General features: G+C 42.4%; 1 protein-coding gene across 8 annotated transcripts in view; it reads right to left on the reverse strand.

The window, feature by feature from the left end:
- The window catches only part of KLF12 (KLF transcription factor 12), a 254,973-nt gene that overhangs the window by 43,176 nt on the left and 184,059 nt on the right, over positions 1-27,738 (reverse strand). The gene's annotated exons all lie outside the window — the stretch shown is intronic.

Consider the following 27,738-nt stretch of genomic DNA (forward strand, 5'->3'; position numbering starts at 1 on the left):
GCTGTGATTCTGTGTCAGTGTGAGGCAGCCTTGAAAGGCTGCGCTTGCCAGCCAGTTACTTCTTGTGCTTGCTATGGTCTATAAAAAAGAGAAGTCGGAATTTCAATGTGTTTCATGTTCAGTAAATTACAGTTGTTTTCCAAACACCTTTAACCTTTTCAGCAGACGGTGGCCCGGCAGGCAGACCTCTTGCAACTTTTCATACTAAGATTCTGACAAACCTCTCTGCAAGAGGCAGAGATACGGTATGTGAAAGTACAGAATATCAGCTAAACCAGTAGCACGTATTGCACTGCCCTCTATTTAACACCATGATGTTAAATCCTACTATCTTTCTCATTTCTGTGACAAAAAATTGAGCAACAACAGAAAAACGGCCCTGTATTCATCTATTTTTGTGACAAGCTGCTTTCATTTCAGTCTCTGGAGTTCAAAGAGCAGAGACGTGGTTTACATACATGTGCCATGGGTGAGCTTTTCCTTCTGAAGGGCTGAAGCCCAGCTCTACCCATCTGAAAGCACTGGATTTAAAAGCTATTTTGAAAGATGATGCTATTACGAAGTCTCACATTACTTCAGAGACCATCGTACTCAACAATACCATTTGAAAGTGCACCTTAATTAAATGCACAGCTTCTCATTAAACTGATACGTTACACTCAAACACCAGTGAAGATCAGGAAAGGAGGATAAAATGGGCTGGGGCTCCAGAGTGCTGCAACTGATTTCCCAGGTATTCTTAGTCCCATCCCTTATTCTTTGTGTGACTTAGTTCTCAATTTTAAAGTATGGGGATACCATCCTTCCCATTTCTGTCCTTCTGCCTCCCACAACCTTTATAGGTGTTACTGTCTTTTTGGGAAGTGGCTGAACCACACTTGTATGAAAATGTACATTTTCGAGGCAGAAAAGTAAACATTAGTACTAAACAGAACTAACAGACTCTGAAAGTATATAGTATAATAGAGTAAAATGTAATCTCATTTCTCACCCTGTTAGCAGTCAGTAAATGCTACTTACTATTTGCAACAATGTTTGGAGTGAGTGTTTCATCCTTATTCTATGTAGGTATTTTAGGTGACTACGGTTAGGAAGAAATCCCTACTAATGCTATATGGTGACCAGGCCTATGGTCCTGCTGCATGTTTCCATATCACACACACATCACCAGGCACAATGCGAGCCAAACACTGCTATGGGATTTATAAAAGATCTCGTAAGAAAATATTAGGTTTCCTTTTTCTAAAGTAATGATTAAAAAAATCCTTTAGTAAAACAGGTTTGCGATGAGACTGCTCCTGCCCTGCTGGCAGACCTGCCAGAAACTGCAGGCTCCCAGTTGTGGGACAAGAGAGCCATTATTGACCAAACGCTTGCAGGAAAGCGAAGCTGCTCCTTCATGTTCCAGCAAACCTCCCTGCGAAAGGTGGTGCTGTGATTTATGTGCCATTCAACGTTGTTTTCAAGACATTCACTGAACTGAAGAAGCACCATTAGAACACGTCAAGCACACGTCAAAACCCATCTGAATCAACAGGGGCTGAAAATACATCATGTGCTTGACATACAATAATTGACATGTCATATTATATTTGACATTTCAAGGACAGTAGTGCCTATTTAAACGGAGACACGGTAATGTAAATATTTTTTTACTAGAGCTAGCCAAAATCTAACAGAGCATCTTGGTGAAGAGTTGTTCAGTAAATATCTGGGGGAAAAATATTATTTTAAAAGAGTACAATCTCAGATGGCTCAAGTGAGTAAATGCAGAAGAGCCAACTTACAAGAAGATAACTCCACTAACATGCCACTATCTCTAGGGGAAGTTCTGGTCACACTGGCTGGCAGCTCTTACTGATTTCCATGGAGCCATGATTTCACCCATCCCTCCCTACTCCCTTTGCAGCTCTGCCTGGGTTTAGGGCTACAACACTGCCCAGACTATCAGCACGATAACTGATACAGAAATAGGGATTAACATGATGGGAGTACAGGGAGGCATGCAGACCCCATGGGTCACACTCTTTTTCCCTGCGCAGACAAGACAAATCGCAACCCTGCAGAATTTTGAATTACATATGCTTCACTTGACACCTCATCCTCTCTCCTGGAGGCAACTGCATGGGGACATCACCAGTAACAGCAAAGGGCCTACAGGACACGCTGACAGCAGAAAGAGGGAGGTAGAATAACATAAACCATCCGAAGAAGCAGCAGCCACACAAACTACTCCTTACAGCAGGACGGGGAGATTCCCCTGAATTTAACACCCAAGAAAATGAGAGCCCACTGTCATACTTTTTTCTGGTTCCCAGTCATAAAAGATCCTTGTGCCTTTTTTTTTTTTTTCTTCATTTAAATATTCTAAAGGTCGGGTTTTTTTCTCTTAGATAACATTTCGATGCAAGGGAAAGGTGCTGGCAGAAAGTTTTTAAACTGAGGGTTAAGCAGATGAAATTAATCTGCTGCTGCTTCTTCCTAATACTTTCATGCACAGTGTTATTTGGTTCTTTCTTCTTCCATCTTCTCTACATTTCCAAGACACGATGCTACACTCTCCTGAATTGCTGCTTAGCCAAGCCATACACACTTAACTCCTTTATGCTGTCCTCTTAGCTATCCCCTCCAGCAATCTAAGCAGTGCTGCTCTTCTCAGGTCTTGTTCGGACTTGTAAATGTACTGAACACAGGACAGTTCCTGAAATAATTCCATGTTCTCAGCAAAGCAGCACAACAACAGCATTGCAGGATGAGACCTATAGGCTGTATGTTTAATCTAGTGACATTATGCTGTGCAGATGCCATATACCAAAAGCCATTGTAAATGAAGGTGGACAAAACTGCCAGAATAAAGAACAAAGCAAGCATGTAGAAATCTAAAAAACAGGTAAATAGCTCCTGTGCAGAATATTCTTCCCCTCCACATTTTTTCATGGGAAACTCTGCTTTAAAAATACATTTATTAATGACTAAATGCCCAGTCCCATAAATTTGTCAGAGAATATAAGTGAACTAATCTACTATTTTTTTAAAAAAAACCCAGATCCTGCTCATAAATTCTGAGATGCCTATGCCCAACCAAGAAAGTAAACAGAAATATTGTGTTAATTTAAAACTCTATTAAGGAGAGGGAAGAGGGAACTGGAGGAGGTAATCATGTTAGGCCAGCAAGCAGAGAATTTTAATTGCCCCCAAAACCCTCAAAAAGTTTTTGGCGAATCTTCTTAATCATAGTAACTATGAAGAAAAATAGTATGAGTGATCTCTTGTAAGTCTCATTCTCCTTTCAGAGCTGTGGAGAATTGAGCGAGGTAGGGAGAAAGACATGCTGCCAGGGTTTCATTTTAGACCTCAGAATTAAATACAGAGATCAAGGAGTTCAATGAGATGAAGGAAAAAAGAGTTCACGTACTTTGTGAACTTAACTTCTTCTTAATAGTTGTGTCTAGCCTGCAATAACAAGACAAGAGCATACTGGGAGAAAATGGAAAAAGACAAAACTACTAACGAATGTGAAGTTATTTTCAAGACTCGGAATAGGATAATTCAAAGAACTGAGAACAAAAAGGAATAGTAAAACTATAAAGCGCTTTTTGGCAGCCTTCTTTTTAAAAAGTGGCTGAGCAGATTTATCAAAGTGTGTGAAATGTTTGATCCTAAGCTGAACTTCCATGACAACAGAATCATATTCCTTTCTGTTCGGAGGTCATAGAAATGCTGCCAGAGCGAAAGAAATGGACAAAGAGCACTCTCCAATTTTACATTAGGGAGTGGTGCACGTATAGACACAGATGTCTCTATATATGTAGCTACAAGGAGGTTTGTAAACACAAAGCATGTTTACATATTTAATTGACTGAAAACAAGAGATCAAAATCTGAATAGCTGAAAAATAAAATCCTATCAAGTGACACAAGTGAAAAGAAGGCTAATTGAAACATAGTCTTTTATATAGGGAATGGAAATACATAAACTTACTAAAAATGTTTTTGCTAATTAGCAGTTATACCAAGGCTCTGGAGGTAGGATGTGCCACTGGTAAAATGACATAAGGATGCTGCAATGGCAACAACTATCTACTCTGAAAGCATACGCAGCAGCAAATATTAGGGCACAATATTTTGAGCTTGTGTATGCCACGCTGAGGCCCATCTCGCTCCACATCACCTAATGGGAATGTCAGGGAGGTGTGCCAGGGGAAGTTTAGGTTGGACATTAGGAAAAGGTTCTTCCCCCAGAGGGTGGTGCAGCACTGGAACAGGCTCCCCAGGGAGGTGTCACACCCCAAGCCCGACAGTGTTCAAGAAGAGACTGGACAACACCCTCAGACACGTGGTGTGAACTGTGGGGTTGTCAAATGCAGGGACAGGAGTCGGACTCGATGATCCTTGTGGGTCCCTTCCAACTCAGGACATTTTATGATGGCTGTCCTCCTTCTCCTGCCCTCATCTGCAACCCACTAAGGAGAATGAGGCTGTTCCACCACCCTGCAAGCCATACATGGGACATCTGCATAGATTCAAGTTGGGACAGTCTGTTATCCTTTCTGCCATAACTTGACTCCTTCAAGCATGCAACGGGACTTCTAACACCATCAGGAACTGGATGGGATGTGCTGCTCCATGCAGGGGCTCCGCAGTCCTAACGGAAACGCCAGAGCAGGCACTTCTGCTTGCCCCAGAGTCAGGAGATCAGAGGTATCTCATCAACGCTGTTTTCTTGCTCCTGCAAACTTGGACTTCAGTGGGTGCTGCTGCCTTGCCAGGAGATAAGAAACTGGACTTGTGTGAGAAGTTCTGCTCCCAGAAGCACCCATTGCTTGGTCTTCTCTTGGGACTGCGAAATTGGACAACCAGGGGTAGAGGGAGCAGCAAAGGATGACCAGGCAAAAGTGAGAGTACCAAATGTGATACAGGACAAAAGGCGTTTGTCACTGTCCCAGTTCAAGGTACTACAAACCTTCAAATTGTCCAGACTGAGGTCACTGATTCTGATTTCTAATTGTAATTAGAAGGGGAAAATAACTGTAAAACAAACAAACAAGCAGTTCTCATTTGTTATTTGTAAGTGAAGAGTCAGAGCCTTACTGAAATCAACTCTGCACTGGATTTTCTTCACCCACCTGCCCTGCTCCCAGTCCTCCCCATATGCTATGACCTGGTCTGGGTGCTAACTTCCCAGTACAGTGTTACACAAGGCTGGAGCTGGAGAAACATCTGAGAGATGGAGACGAAGGAGATGAAAAAAGCCCCGTGACACTGCAGTGGGAATAGTCCCTCTGCTCTTCTACACAAAGGCTGCTTTTCCATCTGTACTCCCAGGATACTCCACAAGCCTTTGCACGGAAGAATGAAATAAACTTGTAAAATATTAGGCAGACCTTTAAAATCAAGCAAAACCAAACAAGAAGGTGCTTGTCAGTTAACAATTTCTAATACAGGCCACAGTTCTGACAGCATCTTTACACAAGCTCTTCTAAATCCAACTTGTTTTCAATGCAACTACTTGCAGGAATACGGCTAGGAAATGGCAGAGAAGCGTTTAAAATTCAGGTCAAATTTTAAAGCAGTTGAGAAGTTAAGGAGAGGCCATGTCACTCCAAAAATGAAATTATTTTTTTAAGTCTAAAACCAAAGTGGGATGCCAGACTAACGTGCTGATGTTTGGAAGCTATCTTAGAAAGGTACCATTTTTATTCACTAAGTAGTTTGCTGCCCTTCTAAATCTCTCCAGGGTTTGAACTCATGAAAACCAAGTAATCTGTTTTCTCTGTTTCTCTCCTGAGAGAAAGCTTAGCTTCTAACCAGCATTGTTAGCTTCTAAATACATACTTTTTTTCAGGTTGATCCCCACATTACAGCTTGTGTTCCAAATCAGTATTTTGAAGGAAGTTACGAGTTGATCATCAGGGGAAGTTTGGGATTTAACAACATTATGTTATAAAGCCAATAATTTTTAAAAGATGAAAAAAGTAGAACTTACTTTGCTGCTTACTATTACAGCACATCTTAGCAGTATCATAGTTATAAATGAAAATTGCATCATATTGAGTACAACACTGAAGAGAATGTTTTCAGTCTGTTATAGGTATCCAGTTTGGTTGCAACTTCTCGTTGCCTCCTCCAAATGTGTACTTACTTGTAAATTGTTGTCTTCCTTTTAGCATTGTCTATGTTATTTCTGATTTTTTATATGGGATTAGAAAATTTGAATCAGAATTAATATACCTAGATTAGCTGTACATAAAAAAGTACTTCCTAAAAATCCAAAAGAATTTTAGAAGTTCCTATTGTTCCTACTGAAATGAAAAGAAAGCAGTTCTATTGCTCTGAGGGGGTTTCCTTTACTATTGTTTTCACATATACATTAATGGAACGCCACTCTTGAAAAACGCAGCCAATGTCAAGTCCTGACTCTAGGTGGCACCAGCCTCCTTCAGTTTTCAGTTTTCTCTTTCCTTAGTTTCCTTGTCTTTGTTCCTTAACCCTCCAAATAATTCTACACTTCCTTGTCTTTCCCCAAAATAAAGACTTGAGTGCTCCAAGCCGCACAGTTTGGGGAAGATGACTGGAAGGCATTTTCACTACAAGAAATCAGGCCGTTCCTTCAGTTAAGCTACAAGGTTGCTCAAAGCGTACGGAATAATTGAGGCCTGAAGTGGGAAAAAAAGAAAGGAAGATTTTTTTTCTCCTCCTCCTTCCCCTATCAGTCACCTGGAGAAATGTTAGAAAAATAGTGCTGCTTTTTGCCTAACGACAGCCCCTCTGATTGAAAGGGAGGGGGCAAAGGACAGAGAAAAGAAAGAGACACAGAAGAAACGGAACAAAAAGGTGCCATTTCATAAATGACTTTGAACCCGGAAAAAAGTCTACCTAAAGAATATGGCTTTAAAGCACTGAACAATTTTACAAATCTCTCTCTTTGGGCATAGTATACTGACACTATGCTGGTGGAGCTGATTAGATGAGCCGGGGCTACTTTATGTGTTATAAAACTTAACACATAAAGAAAACTACTGCTCAAGCTAAAACACCTTGTCTGAACTCTTTTCCTTTTTCTCTTCTAGTATTTGCATTTAGTTTTGCCACTCAGCCACCCTCCCTGGCAAGCCTCTGTATTTTTCTATATATATGTCCTTCCCCCTTTCTATATATATGTCCTTGCGAGTGTCTTTCCCCACAACGGGTATTACGTGGGTACTGCACCTCCTCCAACTCACACAGAATAAACAGAATCACTGAATCACAGAGTGTTTGGGGTTGGAAGGGACCTCTGGAGATCATCTAGTCCAACCCACCTGCTAAAGCAGGTTCACCCAGAGCAGATGGCACAGCAATGTGTCCAGGTGGGTTCTGAGTGTCTCCAGAGAAGGAGACTCCGCAGTCTCTCTGGGCAGCCTGTTCCAGTGCTCTGGAACCCTCAGAGTAAAGAAATTTCTCCTCATGTTTAGAAAGAATCCCCTGTGATTCAGTCTGTGCCCACTGCCCCTCATCCTATCATTGGGCACCACTGAAAGAGTCTGGTCCTCACATGCTCTCTTACAGGATCACATCTCTGGCACTCACGTGAATCAAATGGAAACACAGAAACACCATACACAGAGATTTCTAAAAGTCCATGTATGCATAATTCCTTAACATCTGTAAACTGTTGCAGTTCAAGGCTGGTTCTGTGAGCTCTCAAGCACACAGGCAGTTTTATTTGGGCAAACAATTCCAGTGCAGCTGGATCAGTCCCTTCTATGCAGTTTCTCATAAATGTGTCTACAAAACCACGCTATTAGACTTTAAGCTCACATTTACTGTCATTATTTTGAGGATTCCCACACACACATGTTGTCATGCTCTGATTCTACTGCACACATCGGGATATCGGAGACCACTCAGGAAACTGCCTTTTGGAATGGTTACTGCTGAGGGATGCTTAATGAGGTGCTTTAGCACATCAACATCCTAGCTTTGTATCCTAGGGCTGTACTTGTGCTATCTTCACAACTCACGGACTTCTTTTTTCTGTGTGAGAAACACACAGTTCAGTCCCCTACATCCCATTTTGGGGCCCCAAATACCCTAAGGTGGGTGAAGCTGAAGTTAAGAAGCATGGACCTGTGAGGCATAAAGGCTCTAAAAACACATGAAACTCCAATAGGTACCTACATCCTCACCCTTCTCCAGTTGTGGACAGGTAATGCACTTCTCTATGAGAAGCACAGAAACAAGAGAAACAAGGCCTCTGAGAAACAAATATTTAAGACTAGCAGACTGACATAAAGTACCGTAGACACATATAAACACGTAAAACCCCCAAAATACAAAGTTTAACTTCTGAATTCATCTCTGCCTCACTCTACTGCAAGATCAGACATCTTTAAGAAGTCTGGATACAGAGCAGGCCTGTTACTAGACTCTACTTGAGGACCAGTACTAACTACATTATCATTATATGACATTTCTCACAGTGCTGTTTTACCACACACTTGAAATGATGTAACCACAGGCATCTAATGAAGGCAGCAGTTTTGCTTTCTCCCACCTCCATCCCAAGCCATCGGTGCCTCTAACCCTGTGGAGAAGCACATTAGGGAGCTGACATGTGTCACTGCCCTCCTTGCTACGATTCACTGACACTCAGCTGAACATCAGTACTTGCACATGAGAAGGGGCCAAAACCCATAGCGAGGAAAGGGGACTGGACTCTGCCCATGTAATTTGCCTATTCGTCTGTGCAATCAAGTTATCCCTGCTACTTTTAGAAAAGCAACTAACGCCACCATGTCATGTCAACGCTAAAGGACTCACATGCTAAGTCAACAAATAAAAACTTCCACCCACATACACACCAAAACTTAATTTCATTGTCACACCACAGCTGAAACATCCCAGACATAAAGTGTCTTCTAGAAGACTGCACTAACACTTTCCCTATGTTTTTTAAGGAGAAAGACCCAACTACCCAACACTGACTTACGTAGTTCTGTGTTTTGCAGTGTGCTTTAGGGTAAAAAACTGAAATTGGTGGATCTAAACATTAAATCCCGCAATTGGATCCAGATGGCTGAACCTTTGTCCACATGGGTCTCCACGGAAATTAAAGATGTTCCCTGAAGGTGGAAAAGGTTGCTTACATGAGTGCACTTGCACCAATAGGATCAAATAGTTACATTTGGGTCTAACACAATTACGAAGCAGAAATGACATGTGAACAATGGCCACTTTAAGGAATGTAAGGCTGATGGACAATGTTACTACCATCTTTCAGATGAAGAAGTAACATAAAGAGTAATTAACTGCCCCCCTTTTTAATTTTTTTTTTTTTTTTTACAATAGGTATTTCCTAGAATGGAAAAGATGTGTGATTAGGGCATCCTTAAAAGTCAGGGCATAAGAAATGTAAGATAACAGGGCTGGCATACGGTCACTAAGAAATCCTGAGTCATGGTCCCACACACTTACTGTATGTAAAAGTATATGTGATTCCAGATAACTCATCCTTCGAACTCCACTTTCCTGGCTTTCACTGGATGCTCACTTTACTGCATTTAGGATTAGAACTCACTAATTTTCAAAGGAGGTTTTTCTCCAGGGTGGTATTTTTACCCTACACCTCCTCTACGATTGTTGTGTACTCCTCAAAACTCTTCACAGAATCACAGAATGGTTGGGATTGAAAGGACCTCTAAAGATCATCTAGTCCAACCCTCCTGTCGGAGCAGGAACAGCCAGATGAGGCTACACAGGAAGGCGTCCAGATGGGTTTTGAATGTCTCCAGAGAAGGAGGCTCTTCCTCTGTTCTAACTTAGTTAAACAGTTTGACACACAGAGAAACTGGCAATTCTTGGGATAATTCACCTTGTGTATCTTAGACATACATGTTTAAAAATGGGACGGATGTGCACAGCATTAAACACAGAATAAACTCTGCCCATCTACTTTACTGGTGAAAGGAGTCATACCAAGAGAAACACTGAATATATATTTATTTATCCATGGTAATATGTTTTGCTGTTACACTGAAGGCAACAGGTGGCACTGAGAAACATAGCTTTTTAAGCTGGATGAGCGTCCTTCTTAGTGCTTGAGTGCTTTAGCAACTGTGTCCTGGGTGCATCAAGCACAGCGTTGCCAGCCAGGAGAGGGAGGTGATTGTCCCACTCTGCTCTGCACTGGTGCGGCCTCACCTGGAGCACTGTGTGAAGTTCTGGGCAACACAGGATGAAAAGGATATAAAGCTACTGGAGAGTGTCCAGAAGAAGGCCACAAAGTTGGTGAAGAATTTTAATGAGAAGCCATATGAGGAGCGGCTAAAGTCACTTGGTTTGTCCCACCTAGAGGAGACCTCATGGTGGCTACAGCTTCCTCACAAGGGGAGGAGGAGGGGCAACTGCCCAACTCTTCTCTTTAGTGACCAATGGCAGAACCCAAGGGAATGTCAGGAAGATGTGCCAGGGGAGTCTTAGGTTGGACATTAGGAAAAGGTTCTTCCCCCAGAGGGTGGTGCAGCACTGGAACAGGCTCCCCAGGGAGGTGTCACAGCCTGACAGTGTTCAAGAAGAGACTGGACAACACCCTCAGACACATGGTGTGAACTGTGGGGTTGTCAAATGCAGGGACAGGAGTCAGACTCGACGATCCTTATGGGTCCCTTACAACTCAGGACATTCCATGATTCTACAACTCTATGAGTGGGCTAACAAGAACCTTGTGAAGTTCGACAAGTGTAAGGTCTTGCACCTGAGAAAACGTAATACAGGAGTACAGCACAGGCTGGGATCTACCCAGCTGGGAGCAGCTCTGTGGAAAGGGACCTGGGGGTCCTGGTGGACAATAAGCTCAATATGAGTGACAAGTGTGTTGCTGTCGCAAAGAAGGCCAATGGGATGCTGGGCTATTTCAACAAGGGCATCACCAGCAGGGAAAAAGAAGTTATTATCCTGCTCTGCTCTGCGCTTGTCAGGCCACACCTGTAATACTTCTGGTCCCTGCTATTCAAAAAATTTGTGGACAGGCTGGAGAGGGTCCAGAGAAGGGCCACAAAGGTGATCAAAGGAGTGGGAAACTGCTGTATGAGGAAACGCTGAGAGAACTGGGCTTGTTCAGCCTTGAGAAAAGAAGGCTTAAGAGACACTTCATCACCATGTTACAGTACTGTAGGGGTGGCTACAAAGAAGATGGAGACTCCCTTTTTACAAGGAGTCACATGGAAAAGAGGAGGAGATTCCAATTAGACACAAGAGGGAAATGTTTCACCATAAGAACAATCAGTCATTGGAATAATCTCCCCAGGGAAGTGCTGGATTCTCCAACATTGGACACTTTTAAGATTTGACTGGACAGGGTTTAGGGCCATCTCGTCTAGACTGTGCTTTTGCCAAGAAAGGTTGGACCAGATGATCCTTGTGGTCCTTTCCAACCTGGTATTCTATGATTCTACGATTTCCGCACAGCTGATAAGAGCCGGTGGTTTGCAAAATGTATTCAGAGGTGGAGAAAAAGGAAAGAAAAAAAGGCTCATTTGTTTTACAAGTAATTTGATTGCCCAAGAAATTGCTTAGTCATTTGTCTACTCATATTTACCATATCTGTACATTTCTGAAAATGCAGTCTGAGTGAGGGACCACAGAGGATGTCTGGAGGCAACACAGGGCATGCTGATACACCCCTGACTTTAATGTATCCGACTTGTAATGAGGGACTAATTTGGTTCTAAGCACTAGCTTGGCAGAAACAAAATACTTATAGACTATTAATAGAGAAACTTTTCACAGAAGCCGTGACCTTCATGACTTAGCGTGGTTTACAGCCCTACCTCTGTTACAATTAAACAGATCCTTTCTGCAAAGCAACACGTTTGTGTCTTTTTCTCCCAATTATAAGGAAGGGACTGCTAACGTAGAGCAACTCTTTAGTACACAGACTGATGCAAATCCCTTCTGCCATACAGAGGTGTGCTGAAATATGGTAGGGGGAAACGCACGGTTTATGGCGGAAAAAGAATGTCTCTTAATGTCCCACAAAAATCTATCCTCTGTATCGACAGCCACTCTAGTCAAAGGCCTATGGAGATTTGAAGACACTGATCACTACGCTGTGATAATAAAACTAATTAATAGGAGAAAATATTATCAGTCACAATGCTGCAGTGGAATTGGGGGTGGGGAGAGGAGTGTATTGAAGGGGTTACTTCGCTCCCTTCAAAGTCAGACGTATGTAATAGTTTTCTAATGACTTTGAGTATAATTAAACATTTAAAACCAGCATCGCAAATGCCTCACGGAAAACAGTTATGAAACACATCAAAGAGGATAGTGCATTTACTATTTCAGTCTTTATTTGCCAAGCCATGTGTCAACAAAAATACTGGTTGTTAAGGTCACTGAGACTAGAAGAATCAGGGAAATAACTGTATCAAGATAATTTTTAACACCACTGGTTAAAGTCTAAAACTCAGGAAAATACATAATGCAAAATATACATTTGCATTTTTAGACACATTAAATCATTTTTCTTAAATCGTAAGATACTTAATTAGCTTGACTCAATCTGCTCATTGCTGTAACTCACAGAACATTAGTGAAAGGACACACAATCTAAAAGCACAGGTGCATGGGATTAAATGAAAAAAAAACATAAAACAATGCAAAAAGACAACAAATTAGCTCCAGATACACAAGTTGGGGAGAGAAATTTGGAAGTAATTAGAACAATTGTTACAGTAATCCTAGTTCTTCCTGGCACAGCAGAAATGAGGGATATGCCAACAGCTCAAGCCACGGAACAGCAACAAGCATCATTTTGTCACACTTAAAACACAGAGGGTTGAACAAGCTACCGACTCATTAGAAGCAAATGGTGAGAGCAGCTAAATGACTGGCATTTCAGCAGTTTTATGCTTTGCAACTATTTGTGCCACAACAAATGATTTGTAGTAATGCTCTGAACGTAAAGAGTGATAGAATAGTTCACGGAAAGCGTGTTTCTTTAGTTTAGCCTGATCTTAGTAACAGATTCAAACGATGGCAGATCTAGGATTAATTTGGTCTCAAAAATAGAGTGCAGAGTGAAAACTCTCCCTGTGAAAATTATTTCAGCCCCATCTTTGACAGCTGGCCCACAACCACGTTACCCTGGGAATGCCAAATTTGTGAGATAACCGAGGGGAGATAGCAGAGCACTCCATGGCCAAGAATGTAACGATAGGAAGTGATTATCCACTATTTTTTCTAAGAACTGGCGGCTTAAACTGAGCAGAGGGAAGAACCATTTTTTTTTCCATGTAACACATACTTGGAACTCATTGCCACTGCATACTGCAGAGGCCAAGAGAATAAAAAGGCTCAAAGGAGGATTAGACAAGTTCATAAAGGGCAGGGCCATATATGGATATTAAACATTAAGGTCAAGAAATAGCCTCAGAAGCTGAAGGTGCATAAACTACTGTGTTTCTTTTTAAACATATAAAGCAGAAGATGGGTAGAGAGGGGGGACGTGGGTATTCCAGAAGAAGAATCACTCTATACAAACTTCGTTTTTCTGCTCTTTTGGTAAACACTAGCCAGGTTATTGGGTCTGCTTGGATTGACTCAGTAGCAATGATTTTAGACTTGGGTCACTTATTTCTATACATACGCAAGAGAAACATGCCCTTTGGAAACCAATTGCCAGCTTCAGCGAAGGACTCCATATCAGAGGAGTAAGTAAGGTGGTTCTTTTGCCAGCAGGACAAAGATGACCTCCAAACTCCATATTGCTTGGGGCATTTACAAATACACGGAATCTGTAACAAACAATGGCTTTAAAAATGGCAGACCCAAGGAATTACCCTCATCAGAAAGGAAAAGGTTCAATTTGCAACATCCAGGCTCTCCATCAGTCAAACAAGGCTCTTCACTGTACATTGGTCATTGTTTTGTTCAGTCTGAATCCAGATGACAAGCTAATGAGCGAAGTACCATCTACTATTCAGGAGTATTTTACAGTCCCACAAGGATATGTCATCATCTCGGTCATCTCATTTGGCCCAGGATGCAGGTGTAGGGAGCATGAAAAAATACCTAAGGGCATGGGAAGGTGCTGGGTGGGTTACTTGGTCTTGGTGTGAGAGAATGGAGGAAGGGTGAGGAGCCATTGCCAAGGCAAATGGAGAAAGAAAAACAGCAAAAAAGAATAGGATGTGTAGGGTGCTGAGGTGACTGAAGCAGACTGGAAGCAGCAACAGGCAGTATGAAAGGCTGTTTGAGAGACGGAGCAGATTTCAACAGCTACCTCAACCAAACAAGTCTCCTTGATCTTGTTTTTAAGACAATTTTCTCTTAAAGCATCCCTACTCTAAGAGCAGGATATCTTAGCAACTTTTGCTCATCAGGTCTGGTGATAGAAGTAACAAAACCAGGGAAACCACTTTAATTTTCTCTACTGAAATCATTGCACGGCTTAGTCCTTGCACCAAGATCACACACAACAGTGTTTAATGCTATTACCATGACACAGTGATGGAGAGGGTGGCTGGGAAAGTGGAACCTAAAATAAATAAATAAATAAATAAAATAAAGCCCAAACCAACAAAAAACCTTCCACAAAATTGCCTGACGAGTCATTTTTTTGAAAGGAAAAGTAATTTACACAGCAGTTTTACAGAAAAGAGAATTATGCAGTTAATCGGTGCTGCTGGATAATTACACTGTACATGAGGCCTTGCTTTTAGGGAAAAATATAAGCTAATAAAGAGAGTCAGACGACTGGTAATGGAAGGGCTTTTGGGAGATACCGGAGACACAAAGCTAAATAATTTAAAGCTAAGGAGTATAATGACTGTGAAACTGAATTATTTTAAGTTTACATTAATTCTCCACCCAATTACATATCTAACATTGAGTCCAAAAGCCAGAGAATTCCCCTGGGCTGCAAACGACCACAGCAAAACCAAGAAAGCCGAGGGGATGTAATCCCGAACATGACCGGACTTTGAATGCCTCCTCACAACTGCTGTGCACATCCTTAATATTCAGAGGTCTGCTGGAGAATTAAGGCCAGTTTACGCTTCCCTCCAGTTACTGCCGGTTCAAGCAAGGTCTCCCCCTAATACGGTCAACTGCAGTCAATCAATTTTCTTTGTGGTGCCTTTTTGCACTTTTCAAGCACCAGCAGCAGATGTGGCTGTTTCACTGCCACATTCGTAACGGAGAAACCAGTGAAAAGTTAAACAACATTGAATTAACAATGAAAATAATGACCGGTGTAATGAGAGCATTTCATTACCTTTGTGTTGCAAGCAATTTAGCCATGATTATTATTGACCTTTGTTGATGCTGCATCCAAGTAAAACGCGCTCTCCTAAAAAAGCACAGGTATACTGGAAGGCAGACATTGTTTCCGAGTGTATTCATAAATAAACCAGACCACTTCCCTTCCTGTGTTAGAGGTTTACCTTACAGCTGTGTTATCAGCATTCAGCAGTCACCCTTACTTTGTGTCTGCACAACAAACAATATAAGAACAACTTGACATAGTAAACCTAGCAAATTATTATTATTATTACTTCTATGGCACCCAAAAGAGCACTAGGTACTTTGCAAAGTAGTTAAAAAGACAAACTATGTGCCACGGTGAGCTAATACTCGGTGAAACAGTAGAACTACACAGGGTGGAATAACAGGAGGAGGTGGTGTAACAAGAGGAAGTATACAGGTTACAGGAATAACATTAAACAGCTAGTGATCTGGGGGACATGAGGTTCAGTATGTGCAGCTTATTCTTCTTACTTCACACTGAGTGAAGCAGAATTCCCAAGACTGGACATTGTGTTAGCACGCTTTCCAAATCCACTGTTTTTTCCAAAAGTGCCATTTGCTCACATGCTAATCTGCACCTTTTTGTGTTTAGGTTTTGAAGCATGAAAGCAGATACTTTTGAAAGTTTTGTCAGTTCCAAAGTAAATATGACTCTTAAGGATTTTTGGTTCAACAAACGGCAGCCACAGATTTTGAAGCTTTCAGTGACGGCATGATCGTCTATGACTTTGGGCCAAGTTGCACCAAGCCAGATGGACAGGAGCAGCTCTCTTCCCTACACACTACACAATGCACCAACAAACTGCATTGTGGGACTCTGCACACTCGCAGCACACATCAGGAGCACTTGCGACCGACTTGTTTCTCTTTCTCACTCTTGATTTGATTTTTAGGTCTCACTGGCTGATCTGCTCCCACTGAAGTGCTATGACGCCACATAAACCTGCTGCTCCCACGCACCTCCGTGTCCCAACAGTACTTCTGTCTCCTCTGCCAGAGCGATTACAGTCAAGAGACTGAGAGGAGACCTCATGGTGGCTACAGCTTCCCCACAAGGGGATAAAGGGCAGGCACCGATCTCTTCTCTTTAGTGACCAATGGCAGAAACCAAGGGAATGTCAGGAAGATGTGCCAGGGGAGGTTTAGGTTGGACATTAGGAAAAGGTTCTTCCCCCAGAGGGTGGTGCAGCACTGGAACAGGCTCCCCAGGGAGGTGTCATGGCCCCAAGCCTGACAGTGTTCAAGAAGAGACTGGACAACACCCTCAGACATACACAGTATGAACTGTGGGGCTGTCATATACAGGGACAGGAGTTGGACTTGATGATCCTTGTGGGTCCCTTTCAACTCAGGACATTCTATGATTAATTCTATGATTCCTTCACCTGCTGAGTGCATTGGGGACAGCCCAGGGGGGAGGCGGGAGAGAGGAAGGTACATTAGAAAAAAAAAAGACCAAAAAAAACTATTAATAGAGTTCTCATTACCAAATTCATCTACCATCACAAAAACAACTGCCACACAATTCCCTGCTCCTTGGGCAACCGCATACCGTCCAGAACAAAGCACACTGTTGGCGCCTCCGGACTATTAATAATAGTAAGGTATGTGCTGCAGCGGGAGGGAGAACCACGAGGGGCGGTGCTCCACGGGGCTGGCATCAGGAATGGATCTGCTCCAGGCTGCCGGCCAAATGCACTGGAAAACTTGACTTCCCGGGGGCCACCAAAGGCTGCTTTTCTCCTGCCTGCAGTACTCTTTGGAGGGCTTTTACTGGGGCTGGGCTGCACTGAGTGAAATGCAGGTGGGAGGTATTCCTTGCTTGCTCTTCAGCCTCCTCAGCTGGCGCTGCTGCCTACTGATGAAACTGAGTCATCGAGCTCACCCTGACCAGCCTGCAGACAAAAGCTTCTGCTCCATCCTGCCATGCCTGGGGGGGCTACAGAGGTCACTGGAGCCAGCGGTGGGTGTCTGAGAAAGAAACTGTTCCCACTAGCCCCTTAACCCAAGGGGAAACAAGAGGGACAGCAAAGCCTGACAGAGGAGCTATTCAGGTTTGTCCAGGACCCACTGCAAATGTAGGGATTAGTAGAGTCACTCAAGATAGAGGAGCAAAGAGAAAAAATCACAATGTTTTAATGGAAACACCTCAGTCCCTGCTGATAGCCTCAGACAACAGAGGTTTTGGAAGAGAGCAAAGGCAGTAAACCAGCACCGAGAAGGGAAGGGGCACAAGGGAAAAAAAAATTGAGATGATAGTGCCCATTTGCGCACCATTTAGCATGGGGTGACATGTCCAAGGGAAGTAAAGTGTGTATTCACAGCAATCTGCTGCAGTTCAGGTCTTGGATAGCCTTTCAGTTTCTACACACATGACATACCCCTGAGATACGACGTGTCCCTGCCAGGACACTTCCCCCCCTTCAGATGATTGTCAAACTGCAGAACAATGCACGGAGAAACAAAATCCCAGATTGCTGTCTGAGTTAAAAAAGATTGCAGAGGGCTAGCTGCTAGAAGCGTTGATAAATATGCTGATGTTTCATGACCGAGTTTACTCTTACTACTGTTTGTGTTTCTGATCTGCATATAGCAGAATGGTCAGGCATGGCGAGCGCTTGTTGTTGTGCAGACCTGCTGCAATACCTCCTTGTCACCGGCGGAGCTGATCGAGGTTCCCAGTTCATCCCTGTGGGCAGCCTACCCTTGCTGCACAGATGTGCTCCCTACAGAAGCGTATACAGAAAATTTATACCTTGTCTATATACAACCTTCAGTTTTCAAACTGTTGAGCACTGACTCCACAGGCAGGAGAAGCAATTTGGCTTCCATATGTACCAAGCAGAAAGAACCTGAGATATCATCTGTTTTCTAGAGGATTAAGGCTACCAAGTGCCTATCTTAAAACATCAGCCTGCCTCACAAATACAAACATGCAGTTAGGGTTTCCAGGGACACATTATCTCACATTATGCTATATGCCAAGGAGTTAACCTAAGCCTTGGAGATATGTTTTGGAATTGGTTTTGTTAAGCCACTGTCATCTCCTAAATATAACTTTGTTTTCATTTAAAAAAAAAAAAAATCCTTTAGGAGTTTCCTCTGAAAAAAAAATAATAAAAAAAAATATCTTTGAGGCTGTCTTGAGGATTCCTGGAAGTTTTTCATGTGTTCTAAGAATTACCCCTGTGAAGTCACACCCAGGGGCTGCAGAGCCTGCACAGCTCCTGAACCGGCTGCTCCCAGCCCTACGGCTCAAGACAGCCCTTCCTGACCAGAACAAACCCCCTGTCGAAATAATTTCCACGTGACTTTGCAAGCTACCTCTTGTAGAGAAAAGCTTATCTGAATTATCACCTCATTCCAAACTAGCTCCTATATGAACAAGAAAGCCCATGAATATAGCACTGAAATTCATTGAAATGCTTATTCTCCCTGCAATGGTTGACAGCGTGCGTATTACTTTTCAGCGGCTAATACAATTTTGCCCCTGTTCCTACAAAGGCCCAACCACAGTTTCTCTCTTATACACCTCTGCGTTCGCATGGCCCATATCCTTCCAGGACTCTTTATTCACATTTTCCCCATGACGGCTGCACCAGCTGAGCTGTTCGGCACAGATTTTCTGCTCGGTATGGGGGGTTGGGGAGCGGGGGGGCGTTAATTATACAGAAAGATGGAGCGCGGCCAGGCAGCCCCTCTGGTGCACTGTCTCCTCCACACACAGCCTCCTTCCTGCTGTTTTGCAGCTACAAGGATCACCTGTTGGTCTTGGCGCTCACCCAAGCTTGGGGCCTAGCGGAAATGACAGAATCAGCTAGAAATGAGAGCCAGCTCCTCTTCCAGCCACCCAAATGAGGGAAATACAGAAACAGATGATGGCAACGTGACCTCGCTGCTGCCCGCGGGAGACAGGAGGGGGTGGGGTAGAAGGGGATGCACAAAGAAGGGTATACATTAAAAAAAAACCAAACAAAAAACCCCACCAAACTACTAAAAAGAATCTTTTTTTTTTTTTTTTCCTACCATTCTTCTCCATATTCAGCACAGCGAAAACATTTAAGAGAATTTTTCTCCATAGGAACACCTGCCAATAGGGAGAACTACCTACCTTGTTCCTGTTCCTGATGGGGATGTCAGCTGATTCCATCTCCCACGTGGGGGATGTCAAAGGGATATTCAGGTATGTGGCAGAAACAACCTGCTTCTGCCAGACCGGCTCCTCTCTGTACTGCACGGTGACACACGAGCTGTTTGCAGATCTGTGTTGGGAATTCCCTTTTTCCATTAAAACTGCGCTCAGCAAAACCTTTTCCTTGATATTTGCGTGAGCTGCAATGTTGTGCAGCAGAAGGGTTAAGCACTGCTTGCCTCTCATTTCATTATTCTGGGCAGAAAGGCAGCTAAGTAACCCAACAGAAAAGGTAACCATCACTAGCAGTATTTAAAACACATGAATGCTGCCTTTTAAATTATAAAAATACAAGATAATTACACAATGCATTTCCAGATATGGCCAGTCTCATACAGGCTTTTGGAACCCACATTTACTCAAAGCAGTAACTAACCTAACATCCAGAATTTCTCATCAGATTTCTCTGGACCCTTGAGCCCAGCGACGCCATAAATGCACACTCTCTAAAATAGCTTAATAAGCTTTAAATGAGATTTTAACAGTTTTTTTTTATCAACAATTTTTAGAAACAATAACAATAAAAGCAGGAAAAACCTAATTCTTAAAAGGAAGTTTTTTCCCCTGAGAGCAGTGGAAAGGGTCACCAGAGTTTACTTCTTCCTGAGAAAACACTTAATGAATAATCAGTGCCCAGTTCAACTCCTCAGTAAGAACTGAGCCTTCAAACACAACCAGTGTTCAGCAGTCTCTGTGACTTTGGCCTTCAAGCTATAATGCTCTCTGCCTTGCCTTCCTATGCTTCCTTTATTTCTGTTCTTTTTAGCAACTAGGTAGGTAAGCAGAAGCAAAATTCTCGAGCAGTGAGAGCAAGCTGGGGCTAATTTGCACCTTATGAATTATTCAGGCCCTCCTGATTCCTGCACCTGCACCGAGGCAGGAAGCTTGTCGAGGAACAGTCATTACTCTTCTCTTGGGTTTGCACAAGCTCTGTTACTGCTCAGACACTTTGTTCTGTAACTAAGGGCTCCAGGTCTTGTATGAAGTGGTGGAAGTGGGGGGAAAAAAACCCCATAAATAACCTTACATTGTCAACCCCCACCTCCGCTGCCCCAAACCCAGGATAATCATTCAGTCCCTTCTGAGACAAACGGCCTGTAGCGGGTATCAGACTGCTGATTTCATCTCACGTACACTCATCTGGATCAGAGCATCAGCAGAGAAAAAAACAAATGTGTGCACGAGCTGGTCTCGTCAGATATTTACTCAGCTGGATTAGGTTGCATGTTTAAACTTCTCCCTAGCTCAACAGGGAGCATTTCACGTGCATTAAGTATTTCAAATGCTAGCTTGATCATTAAAGCATCCCTCTCCACAGACACAACACAAATAAATTCTCTCCCTGGCATTCTGGCTAACATCAGGGGTACTAACAGTTTAATACTATTGGAAGAGGCTATATCGTGCTTTCAACAAGATGGATTTAATGACCAAATAGGTCTGTTCCATCTTCATCTAGTATTATCTTGCTAAAGAGAACGTGACACCTAACTGCAAATCCAGATATGACCCATGAATCTAGACAGGCATTAGGGACATTTGCAGAGAGCAGATACAAACCAATTAGCACAACGAACATTTTAAGATAAGACTTTTTTTAGTTAATATGCTCGGGCAAAGAGATCTAAAAGTATTATGCAAATTCAAAGCAGCAAACACCATCTTTACTGTATCTCATGTCCACAGTTGCACCGAGTATCTTTGGGTCTTGTCCTTTATTAACATGCTGTCACCACTAAGTTCTCCAGTTAAAAGATCATCTCATTAATCCCAAGCAGCTAAGCATCATGCTTTGATTGATTCAGTAAAACAGATCTGCAGCAACCGATAATGAAACCTCTTTAATCTCCTCTTCCAAAATAATGAGTCAGACACAGGAGTTGTGCATTCAGAAAGGTACAGTCTATCCTTAACAAATTTTTGCCCTTCTTCTTTCTATGCCTAAAGGAATTAATTCATTTTCCTTTCAATGCAGAATGCATGAGTGGTCCTAGGCGGTTCTTATCTCATTCCTATCCAATAATAGGTACTCAGGCTCTTTTTAAAGGTATTTTAATCAGGCATGTAAACATGTTTTATTCTTCGCTGTTATTTCATTCAGCATCATTAATCCCCAGCACGAAATCAATAGACTTAAAACATTTAATCACGTCAAAATGCAACATACATATCCACAAATGACTTAAGATCATCACACACACAGTGAATAGCTTGCAAGTTGGAAACTATGCCTTCCTTTTGCCTTGGGAACCAGCAAAACCTAAGCTAGTCTTTCATTGATGTAAACAGATTCTCTCTCCAAGTATCTGCCATTAAGACAAAAAAAGATGATAAACAAGACATGGGATTTTCTGTTTGCTATGTCGTCTTTTTCCATCCTTTGTGGTCACACTGGCCTTGTGAGAAATACTTACACTTGTTGTACCACAACCTCTTGACAGTATGCATGTTTAAAAGAATTTAAAAACAATTACAGTAACTGGGTTGCAGAATGTACTGGAGATTCAAGGGAAGGGAAAAACATATTTGCAATTGTTTATTTTCCTTTTTTAACAGCACACATTGTTTCTCTGCTTCAAAAGAATTCATAAGGGACAACAATCAGAGTTGCTTTTTTAAGACAAAAAAAAAAAAGACAGACAATTTGCTCTACCTTTGTTCTATGTTACATATAATTTCCAAAGTCACTGGGATACAGAAAGAGACAAGAATACCTTTAGTGGAGCAAGAATTGTGGCTGGGATGTAAAAATTAAGGTCAGATCCATCCTTCGGTAGGCAGAAGGGTAGGAACAGGTAAACAGGGAAAAAGGAATACTCTGGATAATGGAATAACATCTTTAATTCTACTACATTAAAAAGCACTGAAAGCTTGTTCATTTGAAAGAAGAAAATACAGTTCGGAAAGTGAAACACATGGAGAAGTGTGGAAACTGGCACGCTGAAACCCTGATTTGGGAGGCAGGCACTCAAAAACCTTCCCAGGTCCACAACTGTATTCCCACCCACTGTCCCATGAAGAGTCCTACCCAGCATGTCCCTAAACCCATCCAGTCCTTCACTGTTTGGAGCTTCTTCAGGCACCCACCACAAGGAATACACTCACACACGCTGTTTCTGGCAGGTGCCCATTTTCCACCCACAGGCACTGCCCTGAACTTTGCCTATGTGTTGCGCAGAAGTTCACAAAAGGCAGGCAGAGTTCTGATGGTGGTGGCACTGGCAGCTTGTACTGTAGCTTTACGGTCAAGTAATCTGCCCCGGGAAGGAGGGACTTTGGTTGCAGCTCCTTCTCAGGCAGAAGCGTTGATTCCGTGTCTCCCTCATCCCAGGAATAACCTGGCTATAAGGGCTTGGGGTCTCCTGCATGAGCACCCATGGAAGCAAGGCTACTCTGACACCAAGAATGCAAGCATGAGGCTGAAAGGCTGGGTAGAAAAGGAGATCCTGGCTCCATAAGAGAAACCTGTACATTCTGCTCCAAGAGGGGAATGCTGAAAGCATTCGGTATCCAGTATCCAGGTCTGTTTCTGGCCTAATGTTGCTCCAGGAAACTGAGCACACATCCCGCTCCTGCCCATGCTCAAACAGGATTCAGGCTCTTCTCACCTACTTGCCTTCCCATCCTGTGACTCCTGTGCTCCTGTGTATACAATAGCCCACATTCAGCAAGAAAGAAGATGACAGACTCCACTGTTCCCCAAGGACCTCATGTGATTAGGCTTGTGCCAAGGATCCCAACAACTAGAACAACTATGTGATGCTTGTGCTGAGAGCCCAAGACTCAGGTCTCCTACTTCATTGACAAGCTACTTAATGAAGCTCTTCTCTAAAAAGTGGGAATATGGCTGTTGCTGCTGCCAGCGTGTTTCTCCAAATAATCATCTCTGCTCTGTTATAACCTAGAAAGTGCTATGTGGACTACCTCTGAGTGAAACAGATGCTCTTAGTTGCTACTGGTTCCCTATATAGTCACCTATATAGTCCATAATGACTTACCTAATGTAACTGGGTTGTATTCCTATGGAAGGACGTTCCGTAGGCAGTCGGCAAAGATGAGTACACACCTAAACTAGATGGGCAGGGTCTTCTTTTTTGCTTGCTCCTGAGACATGCAACTCACTCCAGTCATTATAATATAATGGGGAATTTAGATGCTTTTCCTCAGAGGTCAGATTCCCGAGCAAAGCTTAACCTTAATGTACAGGTGGAAGTTTGTGTCCAAGTGCTATTTCCTCAAGCGTTAAAAAAGTTTTGTGAGTGGGTAATAAAGATACCACTGCCTCCAGTGGAGCATAACATACTCTCACTACAGCTGAGTGAGGGAATGAGAATTTCATAGTAGGTATGACTAATCTGTACTTTACTGTAAGCATCCGAAGTCTTAGTGACCTCCTGATTTTGCAGTTTTTCCCACTGAAAATAATGTTTATGCACTGAGCTGCATGGAGAAAAAAGCGTAGATTGGGGAATAACTTCAAATGCTTTGGCTATCCTAGATGCATTAATTTTTCATTACCTCATTTATGAAAAGCAAAACAAAAACCTGAGGTAAAAGTAAAGTATGTAACGAGGACGTTCCAAATCAGGCAAAGAGAAGATCAAGCATTTTCTTCTGGCAGTGCTCTTAATTATTAGCAGTAATGTCCTATTTATCATAATCATCACTGTTCTTTATCTTTCTTTTTTAAAAATGATCCATATTCTCTCCCTAAATGTGTATTTTTTTCTGTTTTGACAGTGCCTATATTCATTCATGGGTGAAAGCAATCGAATTTTAGATGTAAGAAATACAACTTTTTTAGAGGCTGTGCTCTGTAGTTACAATTTGGTTCCAGAGATGAACTGCAAGTACAGATGTGGGCCCTACATTCCTACTAAATGAACAGGAATCCTAACAAGTGAAACAACGTAGTCTGCAATGCTTATTTCCTTTTAGAACTGGCAACAAATGAGAACTAACCACTGCTTCGAGTCGGTCTTACAAATGGTGGGAATAAAACAGAACGGTGCAATTGTTTGTCTTTGAACAGCGCTGAGTCTAACCAAATTCAGATGAAAATGGTGTCTGGTGGGGTAATTCAGATCAGGAAAGTCATCCAGCTCCAGAGCAGCTTGACCCCAACACAGCCCCAGAGCCAGGGCTACAGCTGCCAGCCAGCCAGCTAGCCAAGAAGCCAGCCATGAACCCACAGGCCAATGCAGAAAAGCTATATTCCAGAATTCGGCATCTGGGTCCTCCAGCTGCCAAACACTTCCCGTCTTGCTGAGCCTGTGGAATGAGGTGTTAAAAAGAACGGGACCTGGACAGGCTGGAGAGTTGGGTGGAAAAAAATTATAATGAATTATAACAAGGGCAAGTGTAGAGTCTTGCATCTGGGCAGGAACAACCACAGGTTCCAATGTAAGTTGGAGGGTCCAGCGCAGGGCAACAAAGATGATTAAGGGAGTGGAACATCTCCCATAGGAGGAAAGGCTGAGGGAGCTGGGTCTTTTTAGCTTGGAGAAGAGGAGACTGAGGGGTGAACTCATTCATGTTTATAAATATGTAAAGGCTGAGTGTCACGAGGATGGAGCCAGGCTCTTCTCGGTGACAACCAATGGTAGGACAAGGGGCAATGGGTACAAACTGGAACACAGGAGGTTCCACTTAAATTTGAGAAGAAACTTCTTCTCAGTGAGGGTGCCAGAACACTGGAACAGGCTGCCCAGGGGGGTTGTGGAGTCTCCTTCTCTGGAGACATTCAAAACCCGCCTGGACACATTCCTGTGTAACCTCCTCTAGGTGTTCCTGCTCCGGCAGGGGGATTGGACTAGATGATCTTTTGAGGTCCTTCCAATCCCTAACATTCTGTGATTCTGTGAAATTATACAAGAGCAAAAGCAGTACCGTTCGCAAGACACCAAGGGTGAAGAGGCACATTGTGTCTGCCAACGTCTGAAACTCCCACATAACATCACCTTGTCACCAGTGAAACGGTGGATCAGGGCACTTCTGGATCATGGGAGGCAGTATGGACAAAATGCTCAGCAATTTACAGGAAAAGAACAGTTACACATGTATGAACTGGAGCAATATCCTGTGGCCATCCATGGACTTCAGTGGATGCAGAACATTTGTGTGGGATCGGTTTTGAGCAAAACTTACAGCCTTTAAGAGATTCCACAAACCAAACAAAAAAAGGGGTAGGGGCTACAAAAAACCAGATATTGCTTCAGGACTTCGTGATCCATTCTGTACCCCTGCCACCACAAAAGAAATCAAATATCTAAGAATGTTTCTGTACTTTCATAATGAGTATACCATATTTTTGAGTGTAATTTTAAGGAAGAATCAATTTCTTGAAGTTAGTGTAAAAATAACATTTAGTAATACAAAACTGGAAAAAAAGAAACAAACTAGGCATGCGTGAAATTTCATTCCAGTAAAATACATACACTCACATAGCTGTATTTAATCGTAGCAGAATCCACTTCTGACAAGCAGTTACTCTCCCTAACTGCAAACTGCAGTTACTCTTCCTAAGCTTGCATACTCTCAAGAAGCAAGACCAGCTGTGATGAACACTCCTAGCTGTGTAAGCAGTTTTAAGTGCACCATAAGAATTCATACTTTCAAATGATACGCTGACTTAAATACTCATCTCATTGGTCTCATTTCCACCTTTCACTCTACAGATCCACACAGCCCAAATGAAGTTTGACAGATGTGACTTTCTTGAACCATTTGGTCCTTTAAAAAGACAGAGAAGACCCTATATACCTCTTCCAAGTTTCTGGTTTTATTAGCAGCTAGTTGGCTCACATTTCAGTCTCATCTCACTCGAGTCAGAGCCAACGAACTTTCAGAGGTTTAGAAGTGGTACAAGAAATTACTTACGCCATCTCCATCTCACCATGCACATTGTTCAGGGGACCTCATTAGTAGGATCTCATATTCATTGTTATGGTATGTGTAACCTCTACTTGTAAACTCATAAGTAATTTTTTGAGCAAAATACTGACAACACCAAAAAAAGAGCAAAAAACTGACAATATAAGCCTCCTTCTTGAAAATGCTTCCTGTAGAATAGAAGCTAATATAATTGGTGGTTATAGAGAATATTATTGCTAATTTTGGCTAAAGGAGCCCGCATTCAAAACGGTATCTGAAATACAAATTTATTTTAGACACACAACATTTTGGGAGCCTAGTAGGCTCTTTAGAACCTCTTCTGAGATTGCACTGATAATTTCAATCAGATCAAAGGAAATTCAAAGGATTTTAGAAAAATAAATGTATCATCGCGATTTCATACCCAAGAAAACCTTACAAGCTTTGTATTGGCTTTAACTGAGAAGCTGCTGCTACTTTGAAAATGTTTGAGTAATAACATGCTGCAAATTTTTAATATAAATATACCGGTTGTAATGCAATTAACTGCAATTTGGAGATAGGAGTAGATTTGAGGAACGATTTCTGCATTTGACTACTCATTAGCAATTTGAAAGTGTAATTGCTCTTAAACACGCTGTCTTCTTAATTTTATTATGAAGCTTAGCTCTGCTTATAAATGTGAAGAATTACATTTATTCTGCAACTTGTTTCCTTATACTGAATGTGTGAAGTTGTTTTTCCTTCTGTAGTCCAGAGACAGAGGGCCCACAGACTACTAAGAGCAGATAAAGCACTGAGCTGATGGGTTTACACTTGTCACACGATGACCACGACTCCAGAGGAGCCTTTTTAGGGGCCCCCAAAACAAACAAAAGAAGGGAAGAGGACAAACAAACAAGCACACTGAGGGTGGACATCTCATTGCACACTGTATTAAAAGCCAATAAAACAACAGTAATGAATCCAAGAAAGACAGGAACCCTATCAGTGTTGGTACTCCGCACTCTAAAGCCGGGCATCAACCAGGCACATCGCACACTGAGGTTTTAAAATTTTGGCCTGTTTGGAGAAAAAGCAAGGAGACGTTTGCAAAGACCTTCTCTTCCTACATTTTATACCTTTGCTTGTCAACTGATTCACGGTAACTGGTAACGACCCATTATAACGCAAGCTATGTTGATCCACACTACTACTCAATTTCAGTAGACTGTTTTGAACATTTTAAACTGCATTATCAAACATCAGAGAGGTCATTTTCTTTCTGTTCTCATCTTTTAGTCATTCGGATTTGGGAAAAAAAATGCAGCTTCACCATGATATACAGCACCACCCTCCCAGCCCCCAAATATAACAAGCAAAAGCAAAAATCAACTTTGGACT

The sequence above is a fragment of the Columba livia genome, chromosome 1 (assembly GCF_036013475.1).
Source record: "Columba livia isolate bColLiv1 breed racing homer chromosome 1, bColLiv1.pat.W.v2, whole genome shotgun sequence".
In the NCBI taxonomy this organism is placed as follows: domain Eukaryota; kingdom Metazoa; phylum Chordata; class Aves; order Columbiformes; family Columbidae; genus Columba; species Columba livia.